Source organism: Chiloscyllium plagiosum, chromosome 20 (assembly GCF_004010195.1).
Source record: "Chiloscyllium plagiosum isolate BGI_BamShark_2017 chromosome 20, ASM401019v2, whole genome shotgun sequence".
NCBI classification, from domain to species: Eukaryota; Metazoa; Chordata; class Chondrichthyes; order Orectolobiformes; family Hemiscylliidae; genus Chiloscyllium; species Chiloscyllium plagiosum.
This window is the reverse complement of record NC_057729.1, coordinates 31,454,218-31,481,005: the sequence shown is the minus strand read 5'-3', so window position 1 is coordinate 31,481,005 and position 26,788 is coordinate 31,454,218. Positions and strand designations below refer to the sequence as shown.

The 26,788-nt window shown below is 38.1% G+C and overlaps 1 long non-coding RNA gene across 4 annotated transcripts in view; it reads right to left on the bottom strand.

The window, feature by feature from the left end:
* Positions 1 to 23,811, bottom strand: part of LOC122560136 — a 33,360-nt gene extending 9,549 nt beyond the window's left edge. The window contains exons 1-3 of one of the 4 annotated variants that reach the window (XR_006314660.1): positions 21,209 to 22,537; positions 11,126 to 19,029; positions 7,518 to 8,253 (exon numbers count right to left, since the gene is read on the bottom strand). This is a non-coding gene — a long non-coding RNA (uncharacterized LOC122560136). Of the gene's footprint in view, positions 1 to 7,517; positions 8,254 to 11,072; positions 19,030 to 21,208 lie in introns of those variants that run through there. The other 3 variants (XR_006314659.1, XR_006314661.1, XR_006314658.1) reach the window with 3 other exon arrangements.
* Positions 23,812 to 26,788: the final 2,977 nt, after the last annotated feature.

Below are 26,788 nucleotides of genomic sequence, written 5' to 3'. Positions count from 1 at the left end.
TAGACAGTGGAGCAACAATAGCAGGAAGAGGTACAGCAGAAATCCATCCCAAGGAAGAAGAAACATACTAAAGGAGGATGAAACAATCATAACTAATGAAGGACGTCAGGGACCGCATAAAAGCAAAACAAAAAGGATACAATGTGGTGAAGATTAGTGGGAAGCCAGAGGATTGAGAAGCCCTTAAAAACCAGCAGAGGAGAACTAAAAAAGCAATAAGGTGGGGTGAAGATGAAATATGAGAGTAAGCTAGCTAAGGAGATTACAAGAGTTCTTTTAGATATCCAAAAGATAAGAAAGAGGCAAAAGTGGACATTGGACTGCTGGAAAATGAGGCTGGAGAGGTAGTACTAGGGAGCAAAGATAGCGGATAAACATAGTAGGTACTTTTCAATTTTTACAGTGGATGATGGCAGCAGCGTGCCAGGAACTCAAGAGAGTCAGGGAAGGAGGTGAGTGTAGTGGCTATCATCAAGGAGAAAGTGCTGGGGAAACTGAAAAGTGTGAAGATGGATAAATCACCCAAACCAGATGGACTACACACCAGATTCTGAAGGAGATGGTTGAGGAGATTGTAGAAGTATGGGTAATGATGTTCCAAGATCACTGGAGTCAGGGAGAGTCCCAGCAGAAAATGGCTAATGCAACACCTTTGTTTAAAAAAGGGAGGAAGGCAGAAAACAGAAAGCTATAGGCTGGTTAGCCTGACCGCAATTGTTAGTAAAATTGTGGGTTCCATTATAAAGGATTGGATTATGGAGTACTTGGAGGTGCATGGTAATATAAGATTGAGTCAGCATGGTTTCATCAAGGCAAGGTCATGCCTATGAAATCTGTTAAAATTCTTTGAGAAAGTAATGAGCAAGTTAGACAAAGGAGAGCCAGTGAATGTGATCTATTTGGATATCCTGAGGCTGCTAAATAAGATAAGAGCCCATGGTGTCAAGGGCAAAGTACTGGCATGGATAAAGGATTGGCTGACTGGCAGAAAGCAGACAGTAGAGATAAAAGGGTCTTTTTTTCAGGATGGCAGCCAATAATTAATGGAGTTCCATAGTGGTCAGTGTTAGGACTATAACTATTCATTTTATACATTAACAAACTGGACAAAAGAGTTAAGTGCATTATTGCTAAGTTTGCAGATGACACGAAGAGAGGTGGGGGGATAACTTTGGTTGAGGAAGTGGGGAGGCTGAAGAAGGACTCGTACATGCTAGGCAAGTGAGCAAAGAAGTGGCACATGGAATACCACTTAGGTAAGTGTAAGGTTATGTACTTTGATAGGAAGAACAGAGGCACAGATTATTTATTAAGTGTGACAAGGCTTCAGAAATCTAAAGCACAAAGGAACTAAGGAATCCTCATTCAGGATTCAGTGGTTAGCACTGCTGCCTCATAACACCAGGGACCCAGATTCGATTCAACCATCGGGCGATTATCTGTATGGAGTTTGCACATTCTCCCCATGAGTGTGTAGATTTCCTCTGGGTGCTCTGGTTTCCTCCCACAATCCAAAGATGTGCAAGTTAGGTGGATTGGCCAAACTAAATTGCCCATAGGGTACAAGGACGTGCAGGCTAGGTGGATTATCTGTTGGAAATGCAGGGTTACAGGCGGAAGGGGAGGTTCTGGTCAGAAGGTTATTATAGACAGATGGGCTGATGGGCCAGCTTCGGCATTGTTGGGATTCTAGGATTCTATGATTCTCTTAAGGTTAACATGTAAGTTACGTTCGCAGTTAGAAAAGCAGAAGTAATGTTAGCATTCATTTCTAGAGGTCGAGAATACAAGAGCAGAAATATACTGCTAGGGCTGTATAAGGGTCTGCTCACACTGCATTTGGAATATTGTGAGCAGTTCTGGGCCCCAAATCTAAGGAATGATGTGCTGGTACTGGAGGGGGTCCAGAGGAGGTTTGTGAAAATGATCCTGGGGATGAAGGGATTGTCATATGAGGAACAGTTGAGAACTCTGAGTCCATATTTAATAGTGTTTAGAGAGATATGGGGGGGTAGGGGTAGATCTGATTAAAACTTGCAGAATACTGAGAGGCCTGGATAAAGTGGACAGGGAGAAGACATTTCCGCTAGTTGGAGGAACTAGGATCCTGGGGCACAGCCTCAGAGTGAAAGGATGACTCTTTAGAACTGAGATGAGGAGAAATTTCTTCAGCCAGAGGGCCGTGAATCTATGGAACTCATTGACACAGAGGACTGTAAAGGCCAAGCCATTGAATGTATTTAAGACAGAGATAGATTCTTGAATATTAAGGATATCAAGGGTTATGGGGAGAAGGCAGGAGAGTTGGGTTGAGAAACATATCAGCCATGATCGAACGGTGGAACAGACTAATGGGCTGAATGGCCTAATTCTGCTGCTATGCCTTATGGTCTTATGGTCTTTAATGTTCCGAACAAATTTAATATAAATTACATATATTAATATATATTCTTGGGAGAATTAACATCATGACCCTCATCTATAAAAGCAAACAGACTAATCTGTCAGGTTGGATAGTGTGTTTTATACTAAAATTTAATAACACCAAACTTAAAAATGGAAGGTCTTGCTTCTTCAACTTTTCTGTAACTGGATTTTTTGGTAATGAAAAGCTCCTGTTCATGTACCATGCCTAAATGTAGGCATTTTTAATATAGGTCTCCTTCTGGATTTAAATGATTACAAGATAATTATCCCAAGGTAAGCTATCCAATCGGCAGAAATCACCATCAACTCTCGCATTGTTCTGTTAATTTTTATTAAATAATTCTTGTTATTTTTCCTTCGTTGTGCTCTCTGGAAGTTCATTCCAAGTGTTGAAAGAAGAACTTCCTAACAACATTAAAAGTTACAACCCCTCCTCGTCCCTTTCAGCAATTCGAAGGACAATTCCTTCTGTGATACCCTGATCCATTTCTCAGTCGCTAACAACAGCACCTTGCCATGTCAATGCAGGAGATGCAACACCTGTCTTTTTACTAAATACTTACATCCATGTGGAACAGCAATTCTCTTGTACTTTATTCCAATTTAGTATGCTGTATTTGCTGCTCACAAATTTCACCTCTTCACTAGGGAGACCAGTAGAGAAATCCAAACATCTTTATTCTTGAAAGGCTTTGTTCTAATTTTTACATTATATGCCGTAGGTCTAAACTGGGCACTATCATTTTCTGATGTGCAGCAATCTTATTTATGGCAATTATGGTTTTAATCTTGTTCAGTTTGTTGAAACATGAGGCAACTCTCTTGGAATAGACACATAGCAACATCTTATGGCTGTTTAATACTTTGAGGTTTTCAGTTTTTCATTGAAATCATGGCTGATCTGAGACCTAATTCCATATATGCATTTCCCATATTGTTTTGTGCCTTTGGTTAATTTGGTAATCATTTTGCAGGAAACCTATTTTCCTCAAGTCCCCAGCTGCCTGTCATTTTAATTCTTCACCTTACTTGCGTACTTGTCTATCTCCTGCATCCCACAGTGTATCATTGAGCTCAATGTAATTTCAAAGAAAACAATCCCTATCCTTTGACTGGCCCCTGCACAGCCATTTTGATTCAAAATTGAACACAATAATTTTAGATTGTGATCTCCACCCAACTTTGTTTCTTCTTGCTTTGCTGTTTATAATCTCTTTTTTCTCTTTATTTGCTTTCAGACAGCATCTATTCCTGCCATTTATACCTCCTGCAGATATATTTGTTTCTTCATTTCACTTTGTCCCTACACTGTGAAAAATGCTGTCATTTAATCAATGTTTCCTTCCACCCTATTGCAGACCTTTGTTTCTTTTGTTCTTTTTCCCACTCTTTTCCCTTGTACCTTTTCAAGAACTATGATGTTTCTAACCTTTGATGAAAGTCATGTTAGTTATATTTCTCTCTCCCCAAATGCTGTCAGACTCACTGAATGTTTCCAGGATTTTCTGATTTTTTTTTTATATTTCAGTGTTTGCAGTAGTTTGCTTTTATGATAAGTTTAACTTTCATACGTTTAAACATTTCTCGTTTTCTGCAAGCAGCATTTCTAAATTGCTTTTTCCAATTCCTTATTGTCTTACCTGCCTCAATCAGATCATTTTGAAATGTTTTCTTTTCAGGATGAAAAGCCAGTGCAGCTGGAACTCAAATACCTGATACTAGAGTGAACATAGGACATAGAAAAGTGTGAACCCTTGTGCCACTAAGGTAGCTCTTTTCTACTCTGCCTCCACCACCGGAATATCTTCCATCCATGTACTCCCATTCTTGGCAACCAGATCTGCTTGAAACATTCAAGGTACGACACATTGACAGCACCATCTAGCAATTGCTCATTATGCACTACTCGAGAAGTCTTCCCTCCATGTTAACAGGGTAGTACTCCCACATTGCTTACATCATTTTTCTCTCAAAACTTGGCTTAAACTCCTCAGTTGTTTCAGGAAGCAGTGCAACTAGAGGGGCCATCCACAACTTGATAAGAGTCCATGTACCAATAGGGATATGCACTGGAGTGGAAAAGTAGCGCTCTGATCTGGGCAAGAGAAATGAGACGTGCGCTGTATATTGTCAGTACCACATTAATGAAGCATTATGTACCACATGTTTCCAATTTTTTGCTTCTATTCTGCTTATAGTTTTTTCTTTATCCTAAACTGCTAGTTTGCATTCTTAGCTTATATCTTTCTTTCCCAGAAAATCACAAAAACAAGTGGTATAGGAAGAATATGAAGATTGTTTTTCTTGAACTAAAATGATGAGCAAAATTAAGAAAATGAGATAAAGAGGGAGATAACATGTGCCTCTATTCCATGCATTGTATCTTCTAAGGATATCTTGCTCTATGTGTTATTGCTGTAAATCCAGAGACAACATACTGGACTAAAAATCTTTGCATCTTCAATTTTAAATTAAATTATTGATCTGGAATTCACTTCAGTAGGGAAATCCAAACATCTTTACTCTTGAAAGGCTTTGTTCTAATTTTTACATTATATGCTGTAGGTCTAAACTGGGCACTAGTAGAAATAGAAGTATCTGCCAACACCATTAGCTCAATCGTTTTATAAATTCCTGGAAATGCAACTCTATTTTGTGTGATCGTTCGTGGTTTTATAACCATTCGACTTCAGCTATCAATCTGTTAATTTTTATGTTGCACTTCCTACAAGGCCATTACATCCTTTCGATGGACTGCAAGAACTGTCTACACTGAACAATATTTCAAGTGTGTTTTTATAAAGCTGAAGCTGGGCTACTTTTTACAATTTCATGCTGGCTTGCTTTGGTCAGCTGAAAGTCTTCAAGGATTTCAATCACTCTTTCCTTAATTATAGATTCCTGTCATTCCTAGCAACAAATATTAAAGCTGAATTTGCAGTAAAACCATGTGTAAGATTTGTTAGAAACCAGTCAGTGTCTACACCTCCATTAAAAACACAAATTGCAGTTCTAGTGACAGGAAGGGAAGTAATATACTCAACCAGGTGTTAAAATTTCAAGGAACAATCTCCTAATTGTAGAATAGATAATATCAATGCACCTAAAGTCTCTAATTTTACATGCGTATCAATATTTTACCATTTTTTCACATTCATGCCAACAGTGCATTCAGCAATAAGTAGAATAATTTGGAAAAACTCAGCTGGTCTAAAGCATCTGTGGAGGTACAGAATTAACGTTTTAAATCAATTATGACTCTTTAGGTGCATTGGACAAATGCTTGTAAGCTTAAAGCAGAATACTTGTGCATTTCTTATAGTTGATGATAAAGAAGGCCTTGAGTTGTAGGGTAAATCTAAAGATGGCCTTTCAACAGAACATCCTTTTTTATGACTGAAACAGTCAGTTTTGCAAATGATGAAAACACAGAATGGGTACTGCTGAACCAGAGGTGGTCATCAATTTTAAAAATAGATAGGACAAAAAAGCTGGAAAACACTCAAATGGGCAGGCAACATCTATGAAAGCAAAAAACTGAAGTAACATTGTGGGTTGATAACCTTACAAGAGAAGTGCAGAGTAGACACGTCTCTTATTTATTCTTTCATATGATGTGGATGTTGCTGGCAAGGGCAGCACTCAGTGCTCAACCCTAATTCTTAGAATCTCTATAGTGTGGAAATAGGCCCTTCGGCTCAACAAGTCCACACCGACCCTCCAAACCCATTCCCTATTAATCTACCCCTGACTAATGCATCTAACCTACACATCCCTGAACACTATGGGCAATTTAGTATGACCAATTCACCTAACCCGCACATCTTTGGATTGTGGGAGGAAACCAGAGCACCCGGTGGAAACCACACAATTGCCCTTGAAAAGGTGTTAGTGAGCCACTATCTTGAACTGCTAAAGTCTATGTGTTGTAGGTGCACCTACAGTACTACTAGGAAGAGAGTTCCAAGATTTTGCCGCAGTGCTAGTGAAAGAAGAGTGATATAGCTCCAAGTCAGAATGATGTGTGCTTGGATGAGTTCTTGCCAGTGGAGGTGTTCCCAGGTATTTAGTGCTTTTATCCTTCTACTTGGTAGAAGTTGCAGTTTTGGAAGGTGCTGTCAAAGAAGCCTTGGTGAGCTGCTGCAGTGCATCTTATGGATGGTACTCACTGTTGACACTGTGCGTTGATGGTGATGAATGGGGTGACAATCAGGCACACTGCTTTATCCTGCATGTTGTGAAGCTTCTTGAGTGTTGTTACAATTTCAATCATCCTGATTAAATAGAGTATTCCATCACAGTCCTAACTTGTGGCTAAGGTGGTGGACAGGTTTAGGGGAGTCAGGAGTTGAGTTATTTGCCTCAGAATTTCCAAACTCTGATTAGTTCTTACAGCCACAGAATTTATCTGGTTGTCCATTCAATTTCTGGTCAATGGTAACTTCCGGAATGGAATTCAGTAATTGTAATGCCATTGAATGTCAAGGAGAGATTGCTAGATTGAAGATGGTCAGTACCTGGCACTTGTATGGCATACATGTTACTTAGTATTTATTAGCCTAAACTTGATTGCAGTTCTGGTCTTGCTGGATAAAGACAGACTATTTCAGTATCAGAGAAGTCACAAATGATGCTGAACAGTCAGGTGGTGGGACTGATAAGTGGTAACTAAAGAGTAACAATTTTTAAGTAAGTACCAAACCAGGGAAAATCAACAAGAAAGGGAAGAACAAAGGGGGTAGGCCTGTGATAGGATAGAGGGCAGTGCAGATTTGTGGCTGCAAAATGCTTAATAGAAAGATAGAAGATAAAGCAAAGAAAACCTGGCAAATAAAAGGTTGCCATGGTTAGTTATGAGGAAAGTGAATAAATAGGAATTCACAACACTCTCAATAGAGGATCCTCTCCTCAAACATCACCCAACCTCTCTTCCACTCCCAATGGTTCTGATGTACTCATCTCCACTACCATTGTCCAAGAGAATAGGAACAGTGTTTAAAACCTAAAGCTATTAAAACCAATGATAAGTCCAGAAAGGTGAAATGTACCTTTTTATTAGGCACTTACAACCATGAGTCAGCACTTTTTTCATATTTCACAGCACTTGGAGAAAATGTTAATGAAACAAGGGCATAGATGGTGCCCTGAATGAAATACTTACCAAGAGTGGCCAAGTACTTAGAACATAAAAAATGAGGAGTAGATCTTGTAACTATTTGTGCCTGCTCTGCCATTCAGTTTAACCATGGCTGTCAGCCTCAGCTGCTGTTTTCTGTCTGCTCCCTGTCATCCCTTGATTTCCTGAGAAATCTAAAATCAATCTGAATTGAATTCAATTCAATTAGCTTTAAAGTCACATGTACTCAAATGAGTACAGTGAAAAGTTTGTAAGGCGCCACTTAAAACACCATCTTAGGTACAAAGGTACCTAGGTACAGCTTCTTCAGTTACAGATCAGTTACAATGTAAGAATGTCACCAACATACAGCGCCATCTTAGGTACTGAGTACCTAGGTATAATCCTTAGTTATCGAATAAAGAAATGAAGAAAAAAAGTTACATTACAGCTATACACAGGGTAACCATAGGTCAGCAACAAACAAGAAGCAAAGTTAAAAAGACAAACATCACAATCTCTCTCCAAGAGTTCTTCACTGCAGACCAGCACACGGGGCCTCCATGTGTGCTGACCACTGCTGCCACCATGCTTCACATTGGGCCACTGCTGCCACTTTGCAACAGGCCTCTATCCTAGCCTTGAATATATTCTAGTTTTGGAGTGTTGGCAACCCACTGTACGTGAGATCTTCAAATGTTCACAACCCTCTGCATGGAAAAAAAGTCTTAGTCTTAGTTCAAAATGATTGATGCTTTATTCTAAAACTCTGGTGCTGAAGATAGAGGATTCTGATGTCAGGTCTATGTTCTGTCACCATACTGCTATACAGAAATGCAATTGCCAACATTTTTTCAGCAGCAAACCTATAGCCTTCATCAACTAAAAGAGGCAGCAGGTACATGGCAATGCTATCACCTCCAAGTTCCACTTAGTCATAGAGTCATAGAGATGTACAGCATGGAACAGACCCTTCGGTCCAACCCGTCCATGCCGACCAGATATCCCAACCCAATCTAGTCCCACCTGCCAGCGCCCGGCCCATATCCCTTCAAATCCTTCCTATTGATATATCCTTCCAGATGCCTTTTAAATGTTGCAATTGTACCAGCCTCCACCACTTCCTCTGGCAGCTCATTCCATACACATACACCCTCTGTGAGAAAAAGTTGCCCCTTAGGTCTCTTTTATATCTTTCCCCTCTCACCCTAAACCTATCCTATCCATGCCCCTCATAATTTTATAAACATCTATAAGGTCACCCCTCAGCTCCAGGGAAAACAGCGCCAGTGTGTTCAGCCTGTCCTTATAGCTCAAATCCTCCAACCCTGGCAACATCCTTATAAATCTTTTCTGAACCCTTTCAGTGTATAAGTCCTGCTAAGAGTTGCTTTCCCAAAATGCAGCATCTCGCATTTATCTGAATTAAACTCCTTCTGCTACTTCTCAGCCCATTGGCCCAACTGATCAAGATCCTGTTGTAATCTGAGGTAAGCTTCTTCACTTTGCACCACACCTCCAATTTTGGTGTCATCTGCAAACTTACTAACTGTGCCTCTTATGCTCGCATCCAAATCATTTATATAAATGACAAAAAATAGAGGACGCGGCACTGATCCTTGTGGCACTCCACTGGTCACAGGCCTCCAGTCTGAAAAACAACCCTCCACCACCATGCTTTTACCTTTGAGCCAGTTCTGAATCCAACTGGCTAGATCTCCCTGTATTCGGTGAGATCTAACCTTGCTAACCATGGGGATCCTTGTCGAACGTCTTACTGAAGTCCATATAGATCACATCTACCGCTCTGCCCTCATCAATCCTCTTTGTTACTTCTTCAAGAAACTCAATCAAGTTTGTGAGACATGATTTCCCACGCACAAAGCCATGTTGACTATCCCTAATCAGTCCTTGCCTTTCCAAATACATGTACATCCTGTCCCTCAGGATTCTCTCCAAAAACCTGCCCACCACCGACATCAGGCTCACTTGTCTATAGTTCGCTGGCTTATCCTTACCACCCTTCTTAAACAGTGGCACCACGTTAGTCAACCTCCAGTCTTCCGGCACCTCACTTGCGACTATTGATGATACAAATATCTCAGCAAGAGGCCCAGCAATCACTTCTCTAGCTTCCCACAGAGCTCTAGGGCACACCTGGTCAGGTCCTGAGGATTTATCCACCGTTATGCGTTTCAAAATATCCAGCACTTCCTCCTCTGTAATATGGACTTTTCAAGGTGTCACCATCTATTTCCCTACATTCTATATCTTCCATATCCTTTTCCACAATAAATACTGATGCAAAATACTCGTTTAGTATCTCCCCCATTTTCTGTGGCTCCACACAAAGGCTGCCTTGCTGAGCTTTGAGGGGCCCTATTCTCTCCCTAGTTACCCTTTTGTCCTTAATTTGAATCATAAGTCATCCTAAATTGGACATGGATTGCTGTTTCTCCATCAATACTGTTTCAAAATCCTAAAACTGTATCTAACAGCAATGTTGGAGCACCTGGCCCACCACTACCTTCTCAGGAAACTCAATGATGGACAATGAATGCCAGCCTTGCCAACAATATTGGTTCCCTGATAATTAATTTCAAAAATACCTTCAATGGTATGTGTGCAGTCTGGGCATTTAAATGTAGCATATTCCTCTTATCCTTAACTTCATCTGAAATCTGAGTATTATCCTTCGGCTAAACTTGTGTTTTGTGATGAATGGTTGGTTTTCAGACTCGGAAAAATGACATAAAGATGTTCCTCAGGGATCAATATTAGGACCACTGTTCTTTGTAATATGTATGAATAATCTGAACTTGCGTTTGCAAATGAAATGGAATTCAGTAAGGTAACAAACATTGACAGACATGTTAACAGATATCAGAAGGACTTAGCGTGGTGAAATCCACAAATGAATGGCAGATGATACAATGCAGAATGATTTTGTTAAGAAGAATAGGAGAGTCAATAGCAACTAAATGCTGCAATTTTAGAAGGAAAGCAGGAGCAGACAGAATTTTGAGCTAGTGGGAAAGTTCAGATGGCTGTTAAATATGTTATCCTCAACTTCATTAATAGAGGCGTCATGAACAAAAGAATGGACATTATACTTGATCTTTAAAACAATGTCTATAAAATATTGTGTTCTATTCTAGGCATTGGGCTGCAGGTATTAGAGATGGTACAGAAAAGATATAGTAGGTTTACTCAAATCATACTAGCAATAAGGAATTTAAGTATACAGAGAGACTGGAGAAGTTAAGTTTGTTCTTCGTTGAGTAAAGAATTAAAAGGAGATTTAATAGTAGTTTTCATAATGATTAAGTATTTCTAAGGAGAAATGTTCCAATGGTTAACCCTCAATGGACACAGATTTACAGTGAATGTCAAAAGAGGCAATGTGAAAATAAAAACTGTAGTTTTGTGATCTGGAATACACTACCTGAACGTATGATGAAAACAGATTCAATACTAACTTTTTGAAAAGAATTAAGTACTTAATATAGCTAAATAAAACTAACAACTACACAAAAAATATGGGGAATGCGACTAATTCGACAACACTATCAAAGAATTTACCCAAGCATGATGGGCCAAATGGCCTCCTTCAGTTCTGTCATTTCATAAATCAATGTTCATAAATATGTTCAGCAATAATTCATCAACTCAGAAACATCTTTCTGTATATAAGTATATCCTGCCTCCTGATATATATTGTCACTCTGTCAGTGTTTTCCATTGAACTGAAAAAGAATTTGAATATTCACAGTTAGCATCTTCAGCATGTTCTGCATCAATTTACTATTTTTAAACTATTTTTAAACCTTTGAAATTCAAGATGGCTTTATATATTGTGGCAAAGATAGATTTATTACTCAAGTTGATATTAACAAATATTCTAACTAATTACAAAGACCTTATCTTTATGTTATCTATTCCTCTATTATCTTCTTTGTTTCGTTTGATATTGTTTTCTTGTTTATTTTGTTTAGTTTTATTTTGTGAATCTGTTATCATCTGCCTTTCCTGAACCATTGATTATTCCTACAACCTGTATCACTTCAATCAAAGTTGATCTTCAATTACTTGAAAACTTATGTAAAAATCACGTAAATTCCTAGTCTATGGCAACCATTCAGTTAAACTCAAAAATATAGAATTCTGATCTCCCTAACTGTCACGGGTTCCTGTAACTTACCTTCTTTTAAAATTGAACCTTGGTGTGACCAATCTGTTATTTTTTGATTTTCTTCATTCCCTGTCTTATCCTGGCAGTGTCCTGCACATTCTGCTTTGATTTAGTCAGTAAATTTTAAATAATAAAGTAAACAAAAGGTGGTCTTTGTTTTCACGGCTTTTATAGTTAATTTCCAGATCAAAAAGTGGAAGATGGAGTGACATGCCAGTCCCTCAGATAGGGGGACTAAAAACAAGGATTAAATATGCATTGCTTGGCACACCAACTAGATTATTTTATGGATTCTGTACTTCTTAATATCTAAATAATGGAAGAAGTATTCTGGAAATTTAAAAGGCTTTCTAATGAAATCTATATATACAAAAGCTGTTACACAAAGAATTGAGAATAAATGATAAAACAGAGAAAGAATATTCTGTGAATATTGTGTTATGGGATTTATACTCCTCCAATGTGAAGACTTGAAATTGGATTCATAAAAGATAAGTTATTAAATTGTCAAGTTTCTGGTAGTTATTTTCTTTGTATTGTCTGATCCTCCTATTTCAATATGTGAATGGTAAATTAAACATTCATTTCTTGCACATTAAGGTATATTCTAAACCTACAAGTATCTTTTGGACTTACTTTTGCAGTTATTGCATATAGTTGAACTCTTTGTAAGGTTCATTTAGAAGGTAAGGAGATGTTGTGAATAAATAGCAGTGCACCTTATTGTAGTCTACATCACATTCTGTCAATTAATCCTGAATTCTTAAAATGTTCTCCTATTGCGGAAAAATCAGACATCAAGAGAGTTAAATCATGTTACTCATTCATTGGGTCAGACCTAAAGCCATGAGTGCATTTTACAGACAGTGACAAGTGAGAAGCTATCTGAAGTGCCTGCTGATTTGGTAATTGACTGATTCCATTCATTCTGATTGATGATAAGCATCAGTCAAGTGAAATAAATTATTTCCCTAAGGTCTTCATGTAATATTCTGTTTATACCATGCATTAAAAGTTAATGTAGTAAATAATTAGGTAAAGTTAATTAGGTAAATATGGGTTCACTGGCTCTCTGTATTCCTTTGTGATTTAATAAGCGCCTCTGGAGGGAGTTCTAGCATCAATTATGCTTTGTTGCCCCTCAGTGGTTCAAATCTACTGCCTAACCTATACAGACCAGGTTCTCATTTAATCCCCATCTGTACTGAATAAGTAATTGCAATGGTTCTGGTGGTTAGTATTTGGCATTAGTGTCCTTGTGATCAAAAACAGAAGACTGGATTCATTGCACCTCCTTCTAGCTCTTTAATGATCTCTTATGACAAATATTGGATGAAGGACAGTTGTGGTACCTTCCATCAGCCAATAATGCACCCTCACTCAGTATCTAAATTCACATTAGGAGCATATCAATTTGAATGAGTTCCTGAAGTATGTTTGTTATTGTTGAAATGTACTCCTGTGTGCACCATTGTATCGAAGCATGAACTATTACTTTCAGGGATGGCACGGAGAAAATTGGCAAAAAGAAAATTGCTAAGAAAAATCAGTGTCATATTTTAACTGCATTAATCCTAAAAAATAAATAATTCACTTTAAATCCATAAATAAATAAAATTATTATAATGAATGTCAGTTACATTTACCAAAGTGTCAGAGATCAATTATTCTGCCTCAGAGTTTTTAAAATAATGATGTCATCAAATTCACTTAAATGTTAAAATGTCACACAATTCATAATATGTTGTTTCTATATGACAAGTTTGCAGTAAAAAGATGCAGATCTACCTCTAATAGAAGGCTTTATTAGATGTGTAGCAACATGAAGGTCAGCATACCTTGTGGGTCAAGTCAATAATCTGACCAAAACATACAAAACTGAGAAGATAAAGACTTTCTCCAAGAGCTAGTCTCATTAGGTTGGAGTCCATACTGAATGCAATATGACTTCAAACTAGTCAAAACTAGATTTTAAAAGTGACTGGGCAGTCTCTGCATGTATGCAATCAATGTAGAATTTGATTCCCTCATTGGTAGTCAGACTCCACAGGTATTAGTCTAAGACTATATTTGTAGTCTAGCTTAGATATTCCTATTGGTGACATTAGAAAATGAATTTATTATCTGTATTTAGTTTAATTATTTTCTCCTTTCTCCAGGCAAATTCTTATCCCATTCATCTGCAATTGCCAACAATAATCTTCAGCCTGGTAATTGCAGCCTAAATTGGAAATGTATCCTCATTTCAAGATGTATATCTGAAAGTGTTAAAGTATAAAAAAAACTGTATTTAGTTTTAGACTTTATTTATGCTACCTTTACATGCACATACTTTAGAGCTTTTCACACGTTAAGAGGCACTTTTATTTTTTTTTAAATGAGAGTGAACAATAAATTCCAGTATTTTCTCTGTTTTAAGTAGAATTCCCCCAACAGCAAAAGGTCTTTAATTGACACGTCCAGGAGCAATTAGTTTCAATAGATGAAAGGGAGGTAATAAAGGAATGTGAGGATAGGCTTAAGATGCCTCGGGATAAACACTGACACAGACTACTTGAATCAACTGGACTTGCTTGTCCTCTTTTATGCAGAACTGTATGAATGAAGAAGGTCGATTACATGCTGTAACCAGTTAAAGAGTGGCAAAGATGCATTTTCTCTACATGTAATAGGAAGGATCTGGAAGGCTGTTAAATAGCTAACACAGAATTGAGGGGAACTACGTCCCCATTTACTGGAGACCAAATCCAGGTGGGTTTCTATTCGACAAATATCCGTTTACCCAACTGGATTAACCGCTTCAGCAGTGAGACTTCTACATGAGAAATGATTCCCCGAAAATTAACGACACATTTCTTTACCGTTTAGTAGAATTGAAATATTGGAAACATGCAAGAGGCTTCGTTGAAGCTAGTTTTGTTTTAGTTTAACACCGATCATCCGATGAAGTAATTTCGTGCTGTGGGTGGATAATTGAGACCTCAGATTGTCCAAACCATAAACGTTTGGAATTGTTGGAGGCGTAAAATTTTACATTTAACTGCGTAGCGATTGGAAAGTGGTAATCGGATTATTTGTTAATCCAGACTAGTATGTCTAAAATAAAAGGGCAGAAAGAGCAATAAAACTACTGCCACATTAAACAATATACAGAATGTAGAAATCCAACATGTATGGAAGTCTGTTGTGTTCAGTGACTGGTAAAATGATGCGCCTGACTTTTAACAAACTAACACTAATAGTCCTTAGAAAAGAGACTATTGTAATCAGAAAACAAAATGAAATGTTTAATTCAAATCATGCTTAGTGTAAACCGTGATCCAAGTTGCATTTAAACTTGAAATAAACTGAAGATTGTCTCATGATCACTGTAAAATATCCAAGAGGTACTGCCTTGGGTGAATAAGTTTTGTTTTTATATAAATCTGTAGGTACAACTGAAACATAATAAGTTAAAATCGACATTGTCTTACCAGACTGCTCTCTCAATGTAGAGAGATGACTGGTGGTGGTGTAAACTGACGGTTATCACGCCTCAGGCAAGGGGAACATGTTAAGAAGGACAACAATCTTTATGGTAGCCTCAGCCGATGCAGGAGTTGAACCCACAATATTCTGATTGGCAAACACATTTAACCAATCATTGGGTTCTTTGATCTATTTAAAAAAATCACAATACTAATTTGACATATTGAATTGGTGAAAATCGGCAGCGAAATTTACCAAGCGACATTAATAAATAAGGTGTGCACTGTTACAAAGGATTAAGTGGAGAACAAAGGATTGCTTGGAGGATCAGCATAATCGGAAACGGACTTTGCAATTATCAATCCTCTTAATAATGATTATACCATCCATGCATTCAACTGAGAAATCTATATTCATTATTATTCTCGATATGGCGTCAATGAAAGATCGAAGCTTCCCTGATGTAGCCGCTTTACAAATTTCTCATGAATTAAAGAATTGTCGAAATGTATGAAGGAAAATATTAATCCGGCATGTTATGAAAAACCGTGAACTCAATTTCTTGAAAGCAGCTTTTTTTCCCCCTGGAAGACCAGTCGATGCTGGCACCCCACAAATAGTAACGTAGCTATTAGAAGGGAGGTAGGATATGTTTGATCACCCAATCCATTCATGGTTAAAACTCACAATGATAGTCACCACATAGACTGCAAGCATTTGTCCATACAAATTCCAACTATCCAATATCAGCGTTTACCATATCACCTTGAACTGACCTAAACACAGAAACGTCTCAAGGAACTGTAAAAAAAAGACCTGTCTTCACTACAGTTGAAAAATTTCTACTGGGGACATACTTTAAGCGTTTTTGTTTTCATTTTCACGTTTGATTTTTAAAATATATATTTAAAGTTGTTTGTTTGACCCGATTCCCGAGCCACGTTTATTGGTTGACCAAATGAAAGACCCAGGAACTACTAGAAATGTTCAGAGGGCCAAAACGGAGATCTGAGGAAGCAAATGCAAAAGGACGATGAGCTTTCCGAATTGATGAAAGTTCATCGTTAATCCTGATTCTCTGTCCGGATGTAGTCAGAGCTACTGCATTTCCGATTTCCGACACCCCCTCCACCCGCCCCAGCTCCCCGATGGCAAAACTGAGTTACATCTGCGTTTTAATTGCGTGCACGGAAAATTACAAACGCACAGATAACCAATCCCGAAATATTCCAGTTTTCTCATTACTATCACAGTGCAGACTTTTTTGTTCTTGTTCAGCCATATTTAAAGTGAATAAAAAGACAGGGCTGTATCGACGAAACTCCAAATATGAAGCAAGGGAAATAAATAAGAAAAGTGGGGATAGAAAAGATATACTTAACAAATATGAAAGTTCTGCTTTAATTTAGCCCGGGAATTGTATTCACTGATTAAATAACAATGCACCTGTACACACCAAGATAAAATGGAATAAAATAAACCAAGAATTAGTGTATCCACATCATAGGGTTCGTAAAAAGGCAGCTTAATGTATGGGAAGAAGACTCAGTCCGAATGGAGAGCCAGTTGTGGTGATGGATTCCCAACCTTGAGAGCCACTTTAAGTTGCTTTCTTCTCAGTTGCTAACAAACTCGTTGGCTATTTCCCATTTTCCGCTTTGATTAAGATTTCCAGCTGTTACTTCCAGGTTACTTGTTTCAAAATCACTTACTTGTTCTTTAGTTTATATTTGCACACAATTGGAATGTTAAAGGCAATGCAAACACTGCTTTTGTCTAATGTGGATACGTTTCCTATAATACAGTAGTGATTAGCTGACAGTCAGCGGAGGGAAAAGCAGTGGAAAGACCTGTCTATCTTGCGTGGCCTGACGTTAACGATGTGGAGTTACAAATAAATCAATCTTATTACACTAATCATTCGATTCTACTTCAAAAACAAAGAAAGTTTGTTTATTTATTTTAAAAGAAACAGTGGAAACCAATTGAAGTTGCCTTTATTCGCATTACCTGTAGCAATGCTTATACTGCGGAAATAGGGATACTAAAGTGTGCACTGGAGCTATATTAACTATCCCTACGTATCATTCCGTTCTACACGGAATAGACTGAGCTCTATACTTGTGTCGCCAGATTAGCCTTTCCATTGTACGATTTGTACATTAATATTTTAAGAACCCAAGAATATGCTATCATTGGCAAAAACTCGATTTCAAATGTATTAATGGCGGAAACAGCAAAGTCACTAATGTAATTTGAACTCTTATGGAAAACCGAAGGTGACATACCCACGTGGGGCGGCAGGATGGGTAAAATGAGAGCAAGAATAGCTTCACAAAGCATTACCGTGCTAAAAATACACCGGATTGCAATTAATTGATCTTCGCAAAGAGCGATCACATTTAGCAATCCTATCTGAAATGGAACTACATATATAATCTTCCCTGTTTATATTTTTAGAATCCTTTATCCTAAACAATCTATTTCAAAATCTACTTCAAGAACATAAAACGATATTAAATTTGTGAATCTGATCCAACAGAAGACGTTGTTGGAAATTGAAATTGCGAACAGGGTTACTTTCGAACAGTATTACTGTGCGGCTGTATCATGCAGATCCTTGTTAGTTCAATTTAGCCGGTTTACAATATTTAAGACTAGTTCTCCATATAAATTTTCACTTATCCTTCACAAGAAATATTAGGTTTAGTGTGACTCGCTCCCGTTTAGTAAATTACTTCTCCAGAAACATCCCATCAATTGTTACGCTCAACGTATTCTCTGAGTCAAAACGCTTCCGATTTAAGCGTGTATCCAGTACGTGAGCACTTAATCTCACGGGACACTTCAATGCAGGACTGATAAGAGTGCCGCATTGTTGCAAGTACTATCCTTTGGATGAGGCGTTGAACAAAGGCCCCATTGAGATGCAGCAGTTCTTTGGAGGAAGTACAATTGGAACTTGTAGAAAACAGGTTGGGCCCACTATTCCTCCCTCGAATAGCGAGTGAAACAAAAAAAAAACCCGATCATTCATCTCAATGTGGTTATGAAACGTGCTAAGTCTTCCTAGAAGACAAGAACATCTCAGAGAAATCACTTAACTGTGAAGTTCTGAGAAGCAGTTTAGACGTTCCATAAATGCACATCCGAGATTTCCATTTTGTGTTAGGGATAATTTTGTGCTAACCTTGCTTTGTTTCGATACACGTTAAATGGTAGTTCGGTGGCTGAAATGAATGTACGTTTAAAATTGTAAAAATACTTCATACTGATAGACTTGATTCGAACGCTTAGATTTCGGATCGGAAATGAAGAGTATGAACCTGGAGGGGGCGCTTTAATAACACGCAATACTGCAGTATGGGAGAAAGCCAACACTCCACAGAATTATAATAGGTGGTGCAACGGGGTCAACAGAGAAAACTAAAGGGTTCACCGAAACGCCCCGATGTTACAGCATCGACAGTGAAAATATATTGTTCAACTATTAATAGGCTGTTTCGGATTGGTGAAAATGCGATCAATTCTGTTCATCGATATAGCACAGAGAAATGGCTAGACCTTCAGTTCCATTGAACACCAGGTGATGTAATAGGCAATCGTGATGGACTTTGATTTATATTAACCAACAGCTAGAAGGGAGGGCAATGAGTGACAAAGGTTTGGGGTTATGGGGCAAACAAAAGAGTGTTTGCATAAAATTATGTTCTGTCCAACTCTATCATGTTTAATCTGTTTTGGATTTTAGTACTATTTCCTGGTTCTGTTTCATCGGCCCAGTATCCAAGACCATTCAGTACGTCTGTTCGCTGTTGTCTTCCATCTGCACACATAAAACAAAACATCAAAATGTGTATTCTATTCAATGGAATGTTGTACATAACGCAACTGCTGTTAGAATTGATCGTTTAAAACCCAAAGAATCTCAATAGATCGCGCCAGTGAAGTGAATTTAGAATCTTCGCCTCTAAACCTCCCAGTCTGACTGAGTTCGGTACAGTAACCTCTCGTTACCAATACATCACAACCCTTCTAAACACAAAAATCTAAGCTTGTTTGTATATTTGACATGAGGAAAAAAAACATTTTAACGATAAGATTTTGAATTTATCTGCAGCGATCTCATGTTTTAAGACAAATCGAATAATGCAAGGGCGACCTCAACTATGATGACGTGGGCCATGGTTACATAGCCTTTGAACGATTTGCTAAGATTCATTCTCGCTTTATTTCTTTGTATCAACGCAAGGAGTTCACACAAATTGCTCCCTACAGTTCAAACTGATCTCTCCTATACTCTTTTCCGAGTCTAGTATTTACGCATATACTCTGAACAATTTAAATAGCAGAACTACAAATGGAAACACATTGACACACCTTAAAATGACATTTTGTCACGCCTGCACGTCAGAGCGAGCAGAATAAAAAGATTCTGCCTGCATTGAGCAAATATAGGGTCGAGTTTTTGAGGTAGAAAAGCCCGGATTGTTTTGTTGAATTCTAGATTGCAATGTAGCATTCTATTAAATTTCCCTTATTTAAACTGACAATACAGTTTATCAATCACTGGTAGTGTTTAGAACATCGCCCCTTTCCGAAATTCTTTTAAATAATCCGTCCAAAGCAAATTGGTATATAAATGTGCGACTGAATATTGACATTTGTGAATATGATTCATGTAATAGGCAAGAGTTAATAGTCAAAAGTAAATTAATGGTACAAGATTTTTAAAAAAATAAAAGCCAATTTAAGAAGGTGCCCTTTAGGTCAAATGCAATGCTGACTTTGCGCGAGATATTAAAAACAAACCCTTTGAACATTGCTGACAGGGCCCTATCTCAACCCATTATTTATAGCCCGACAACATTTTATGAGGTTCTTGTGTTATAACAATGAAGCAATGATTGTCATTAACCTTGGGGTTCCATTAAGTGAATTGCCTCCGTTTTACTTCTGGCTCTTGAGGAAGATTGGCAGAGAGACAGGTACGAACACAAATAATTTCAACTACTGAAACCAGGTCCTTTTAGGCAAAATTGCTATTTAATAGTCGGCTGTGCAGGAATACAGCAGCGAGAGAGAACTCGCCTAATCGAGCCGAGAATGTACAAAGTAGAAGATCTACTAAGCTTCGGATTTACAAGACCGCACGCCAGTTTACAAATACAATGTGATAATAACTGGAACAAATCGAAATCTATCATCAAAAAGAATAAGAGAAATCACAACAGCTGACTGAAACTACACCTCGCTGCTTTTGTCCGGTGTTGGTATTAATTCAATCTAAACTACAGGCTGGCCCACTTATTACATAAGGTCGAAGAAAATAACGTTGCGTAGGCGCTGTAACTTTTCGACCGAAACCTAAACGCTAGAATTTAAAAAAAATTTGGATCTTAAATATTAAAAGGGTAGACTTGCCCTATTTGATTACATAGGCGGATGATATTGTGGTGTTTCTTTAAAGGCTGCTGCGTCCAATTAAATTGGGATTGAAGTTTGACGGCCCCTCTCTTGGCATTCACCGCGTGCCTTAATTGTATGGACATTAAATCAAGGTCCGCTGTGAACACGGAGAGCAGGAGTCAGCATCGCCAAGTAACAGAAACTGTCCGGTTGGCTCTAAATCACCAATTAAACAACCTTTATTTGCATTGAAAATCCACCCACTTATTGTTATTTCTTTAAAAATACGTACTGGCCGAATAGTTGAACAAAAGAAAAAAACATATAACACATGAAAACAACACAATCTTCATCGATCAGGATGCTAAGTTCCGTGCTTCTGTAGTTTAAAGATAAAGAAAACAACTCTCTACAATTTAAGGGGCTTTTTGCTCTTGCTTCCAGTTAATCTCCACGTTCAAGACCAGCACATTAATATCGATTGCAAAATCCAGTTTTTCTTCCCAAATTACAGTGTAGACAGGACATTGCGCATTGTTATTCCGCCTAAACCCATAATTACAGTGTATAGCACCACTAGTTTTTAGCAGATTTACCGATTCCATTGCCGGGTAGCTTCTGCGTCGGATGAAAGTGTCCCTGACACATCCATTGTTAACGAACTCCAATGCGCTGGCTTTTTTTTGGTTCACTTGAATAGAGCGGGGAAGGGAGAAAAAAAGGCGATTGATCTCCCTGCATTCACTGTTTTCATGCCCATCTCGTTCTACAATACTGAAGAGAAGGGATCAGCAACTCTTCCCAGGCACCAGCAATGGTTAGAGCTGCAATCAGCTGAAGAACGGTTGGTCCTCCACTCCTCCATCCCAGACTGTTAAAGAGGCGAAAAAGCTTCTGCAATTTATCCGGTCTCTTTATCGGACTAGAGGCAGTTTGGTCCAGTCCTGGCGCTGCTGCTGATCTGATCCAGTCTAACGGATTAATCGCTCTCCATCCAGACAAGCGACACATCTGCTGATTGGGTTCAGCACAAGAGGATTACATTGGACCCATGACGTCATTGCTGGGCCAGAAGTTCTCCTCCATTAACCAAATCCTGATCAGCAGGATGTCCTTGAAACTGAAGGAGTGAAATTCTAAACGAATACCATCTTGTAAACAGTTTCTTTTAATTGACGTATTACTGAATGACAAAACCCTTCTCCTCCAACACAGTTCTGTGTTGGGTCCAAATCGAGCACATATTATAACAGCACAGCTCACATTTAAGAACAAATGAAAATTCAAGTTTTAGAAAGACACGGTTTTCATTGTCACTTCTGGCCAAAGTGCTAACTCTCCGCTTTATGTTCTTAATATCCACACACACGTATGTGAAAACCTTCTCGTCGATACCCCGATATTGCCTGTATTTAGTATTATTAATATTTTACGGTTCGTATTTGGCTTTAGATTTATTTCATTGCCAAAAAGCTTAAACAGACAAAGGTTTTACAGCTGCATATTGATAAAGTTAGATCAGTGTTGAAGTATGCAAAAACCTTGGTAACGGTTTAAGGGCAGACTGATCGCTGTCCATGGTATTGAAACGAATCAGCACTTTTTATACCTGTGAGGGTGACCTCATTGTTACTTAATCCGGACACATCTCTGACAGTGCTGAATTTTTGCTTGCCACGAAATCAAGCGGGACTTCTTAATTACTTCTGAATACGCTTGGTGAATATATATTTAAAAATTGCATTGGCTGCTTATGAGCAAATCGAAGACAGATCCATTCTCAGGCAGAAATAAAGGATACAACGTTTATTTAAGTTCAACAATTTATGCATGTGTTCAGTTTGTCTGGTGGAACAACACCATTGTAGCAATATCTGTATACATGTAAATTGCTTCATTTCAAAGGAATTACTGCATGTTTTAAGCCACTACCCGTTTAACAGTGATGTTGAGTTCTTTGCTTTTTAATCACTTTTTCGAGACGGATCTGTGATGTCACTTAAATAGGTTAGCAGAATTACAATTACGGAATGCTAGGTGACAGATTTATAACAGAAAACTGAATAAATGAATAGATTTATTAATATTTACATATCGTCGATAAATTATCCAAAATATTTAAAATAATGCTACACTTGAGATTTAGTGTGCATTTAAAATATAGCACATTTTAAATCATCAGCCCTGAATTGTGTATTCTTCAACACACTTTGTCTTCTAAAAATTAGACAATATGTACTCGAATAAATGAGAATTAACTGTTTACTTGAGTTTAATGAACAGTAAGTTGGAAATTATGAGATAAGATTCCTTGCTTTATGCATAAATCTCTCAACTTTATTTTGTTTACAGCTTTCTGCAAAATGTTCAATGAAATGGCAGAAATATGTGATTTACTGTGCTGTTCCATTAGCAAACAGGACACGGGCTTTTACATGCATATATACGAAATCATTTATGCAAAGACTTTAAATAGTGATTATGGAGAATCTTCCTACCACTCTGCACTTCAATTTCTGCGGACCGCAGTGGAAGGCAGGCAAAATCGATCGATATACCGGAAGAAAATGTAAATGATTGCGACTCGCCATTTTCTTCCTTTCCCTAGTCTACCACCCACTGTTAGAAGAGACAAAGAGCCAAGCTATCTGCAGCATTTGAGATCGGTATATCGATTGATTTTTTTAAAAAAATCTTTCGAGATGTCTGTATTTGGCTTTAAAACTAACATGATTCAGAGATCACAGCAACATCGAGCATTTGCACTGCAAAGTCTATACCGGGCGCAGCCTGGCCACATGTACTGTTTGGATTTCGGACTGATCGGTGGACATTGATCTCAAAATAAGGCGCGCTTTCCTCCCGATAACGCACAAAATATTAACTGCGAAAATCTGTTTTTCCACATTTAATACCACATCACGCCCACATGTTGTGATTATTCTAACATTTTAAAAGAGAAGCAGGGCCGAAACTCAAAATATTAATACTTAATCGTGGTGGAGGGCCCTGTGCCCCACTTCTACGGGCCAACGCTTCTAGAATTTGTCTATTTCTGCTACATCTTTTTCAGGTAGGCCCGGCAGCTACTCTTACACAGATCATCCTAAATCATATTTTATCTTGCTTAACATCAGCAACGCGCATTGGTATTTGAGAGCAGAATATACAAGGCATCGCTGCATTAAACAACCACATTACTCGCCTAGAATTGCTTCATTTGCCGAGGACGGTCACCCATCTTTCAAACTATGGTCTTCTTCATCCCTCATGCTTCATGTCTGTAAAAGAAGCTGAGATTTTACTGGAAAATAGTTCGAAGCCGGGCAAAATGGGACGTTACAAGCCTGATGTCCCGGATTACCGGTTTCTTGGGCCGCACATCTCCATCTGAACGAGGCCGCGCCTTCTGCATTACAATAACACGCTCTCTCTCTCTCTCTCTGTTGCTTTCGCTCTCTCACTGGCCTAGGCAGCAAATAAACACCATCAGGGGGTCAAAAACCTTTTTACACGCCTCCATAGACATTCTTCAATAGCGTGCATACAAGCAATGCTTATTGTTGGGGTAGTTATGTAAGCATCTGCATTGGGAACTTTGACACAAATTATAAACGGAACTTTATTACAAATTAAATTTTAGAACCATTGTGTTTATATTTTGACTTAGAAAATCCCCGTTACCTTTATGGCTAAAACGCACTATAATACTCTTTACGTTTCTTCTTGTTGGAAAATGTGTTTTTGGTTTCAAAGATGGAATTAAGCCGTGGAATTGTTGCGGGTCGAAATTGATGGGACACACCTTGCAGTAGAATCCTTCCTTAAACGACTGCAGCCTGAGAACGATTAAAACAAAACTGCATAGCTGTAATTCGGTTTTAAATCGAATGCCACGGTTTTAAACTTTAATTCGCATAGAATTCCGTTCATGTTGTTCACGTTAGAAGTTATGATACAATACGTAGAATTATACCACCGAATATTTGCAAAATTTGGCTGTCAATTATAAATGCATCATCTTGATTCTCAGTATTGTTCGTTATACTCCTTTGACAACAAAAGCTCCAGTTTGCTGTGTTATAATGCCAGGTCTAACATTGAGAATTTCTACATAACCGAATTTCTGCAAGTTTTGTTGGTTTATCTTTGAGAGGCGAGGACACAATACCGGATTTCCATCAGGAAATGTACAATCGAAGTGAAATCAAACCTAAATAACTAAGCAAAAACAAGGCCAAAGTGTTCGGATAAAAAATTCTGTGCTGTGGCAGGGAAAGCAACTGCCATTTTAATGTGTCACTGATTATTTTCATAATTTGTTTTAATAATATGACCTTTTTTCCATCAAAGTTTCATCTTCTGGTATATGTGTTCTATATTCTATGAAAGCAACGCAAATAAACTTATGAATGCAAGAGGGTATTTGAAATGTGTTAGCAATCATAAAGAAAGCAACGGGATTCTTTTTTTAAAGATTTGGGCAAGTCAATATTTAAAATGGAACAGGAGTAATACCCGCATATTCCCCTCTTCCCCCCACCTCAGATAGAACTGGTAGAGTGCTGGAACTATATAAATTTATATCTAAAACATATATCATTATAATATTTTCTAAAAAGTAGATTTATGGGATTGAATAACACCTAATTTATTGGGTAACTCCCCCTTTGCTCCCAGAAAAAGAAATCAAAATTTTGATAGTTTTAGAAGTATAAATATCAAAGCAGGTACAATTGTGTCTATTTATTGTGTAGAAGTGGACAATGACCATCATGGTTATAATGGAACTTCGACCTGCCCATTTCCGCACATCTACAAAAAAAATCTCATGAAAACTGTGCAGAATGCGTCAATATTTATCCATGGGAAACCACGATTTCTATACACAGATGAAACGTTATCACCAGCTCACAAATACTTTAAAAAGTGTTATGTTAGTGTGTCTATGTAAGCACAAACCTCCCCGCCATATGTTCCTGGGCTTACACACAGGCTGCTTAAGCGAATCCAGTTCTCGAAGCATCCACAATACCCAGCAAAACCCAAACCAATAAACTGCTAAGCAATTTACCACATCTATTGATTGGGTCAATAGGTTACTCAGGAAAACCATCCTTTAAACAAAATATTACGCGGTTAACCTCGCAGTGCTTAATATTTTCACATCTAACTGTACAAACAAACCATAAAAGTCAGGCCTTTCGTCGCTGAATAACCCCAAAACATATTTTGGTGGTGTGCTTTGACAATCAAATCTGGCCTTATTTTAATGGGTTCTTCTCACTGTTCTCGTCATTACCTTTAAGGACAAAACCATCTAACTCTTCGTCCCTGGGAATAGCTTAGATGCTGTGGTCACTGATTTTTGTTGTTGTTACTGCTGTCCAGGGTGATCATTCCTACATTCTTGGCCCAGTGACGGGTCCGCGGTCACAGCGGGAAACCCCTGCTTGACAAATCATTCATCAATTCAACTAAAGATGGATACAAGTTCTTCTGGATTTGCAAAATGGCATATTTGATTTACAGCTAAAACCAAATCAGACATAAAATTGTTCAACATCCGGAAAATGCACCGATAGACCGTTTCTTGCTGAAAATGCATGAAGCTTTTCTCAAGGCTGTTTACTATTAGAATGCAATGGAGTTTGTAGTGGCTTATTTCCGTAGAATGATTTCTCCAACGTTACGGTTTAATTTTCCTGAGATAGTCTTAATCGTCCCTTTGCAGGAGAAAATGTTCTGAGGAGCATGCAGAACATCTCGATCGACCGAAATACCAGATTATTCTTAATGCATTTAATCCCAATTACCTTTGATTTCATAAGATGTAGTTCTATCAACCAAGAATATATGTTACAGATTATCAACATATTTTAATGAATAGTCACACCCTCCTAAAAGTTGGCCTTTTGCTAGTTCCGTTTAATATATTTTGCAGTTTTATCATCAAATTAGTTTTAAATAATGTTTTGGGGTCTGCAGTAGGCAGCCGTTTCTGAGCGTATGATGTAAAGGTATAATTTTGCAAACATTTGCAGAGACCTGGGCCTGAAGTGCCATCAGCATTATAGTGGAGTATAAAAGAAAGGCGTAAACAAAAGAATTCATTGTTAAGAGGGAACAATTCAAGGCCTGAAAGCCCGTCTCTTACAATAAAGAGTGCGAGCGGT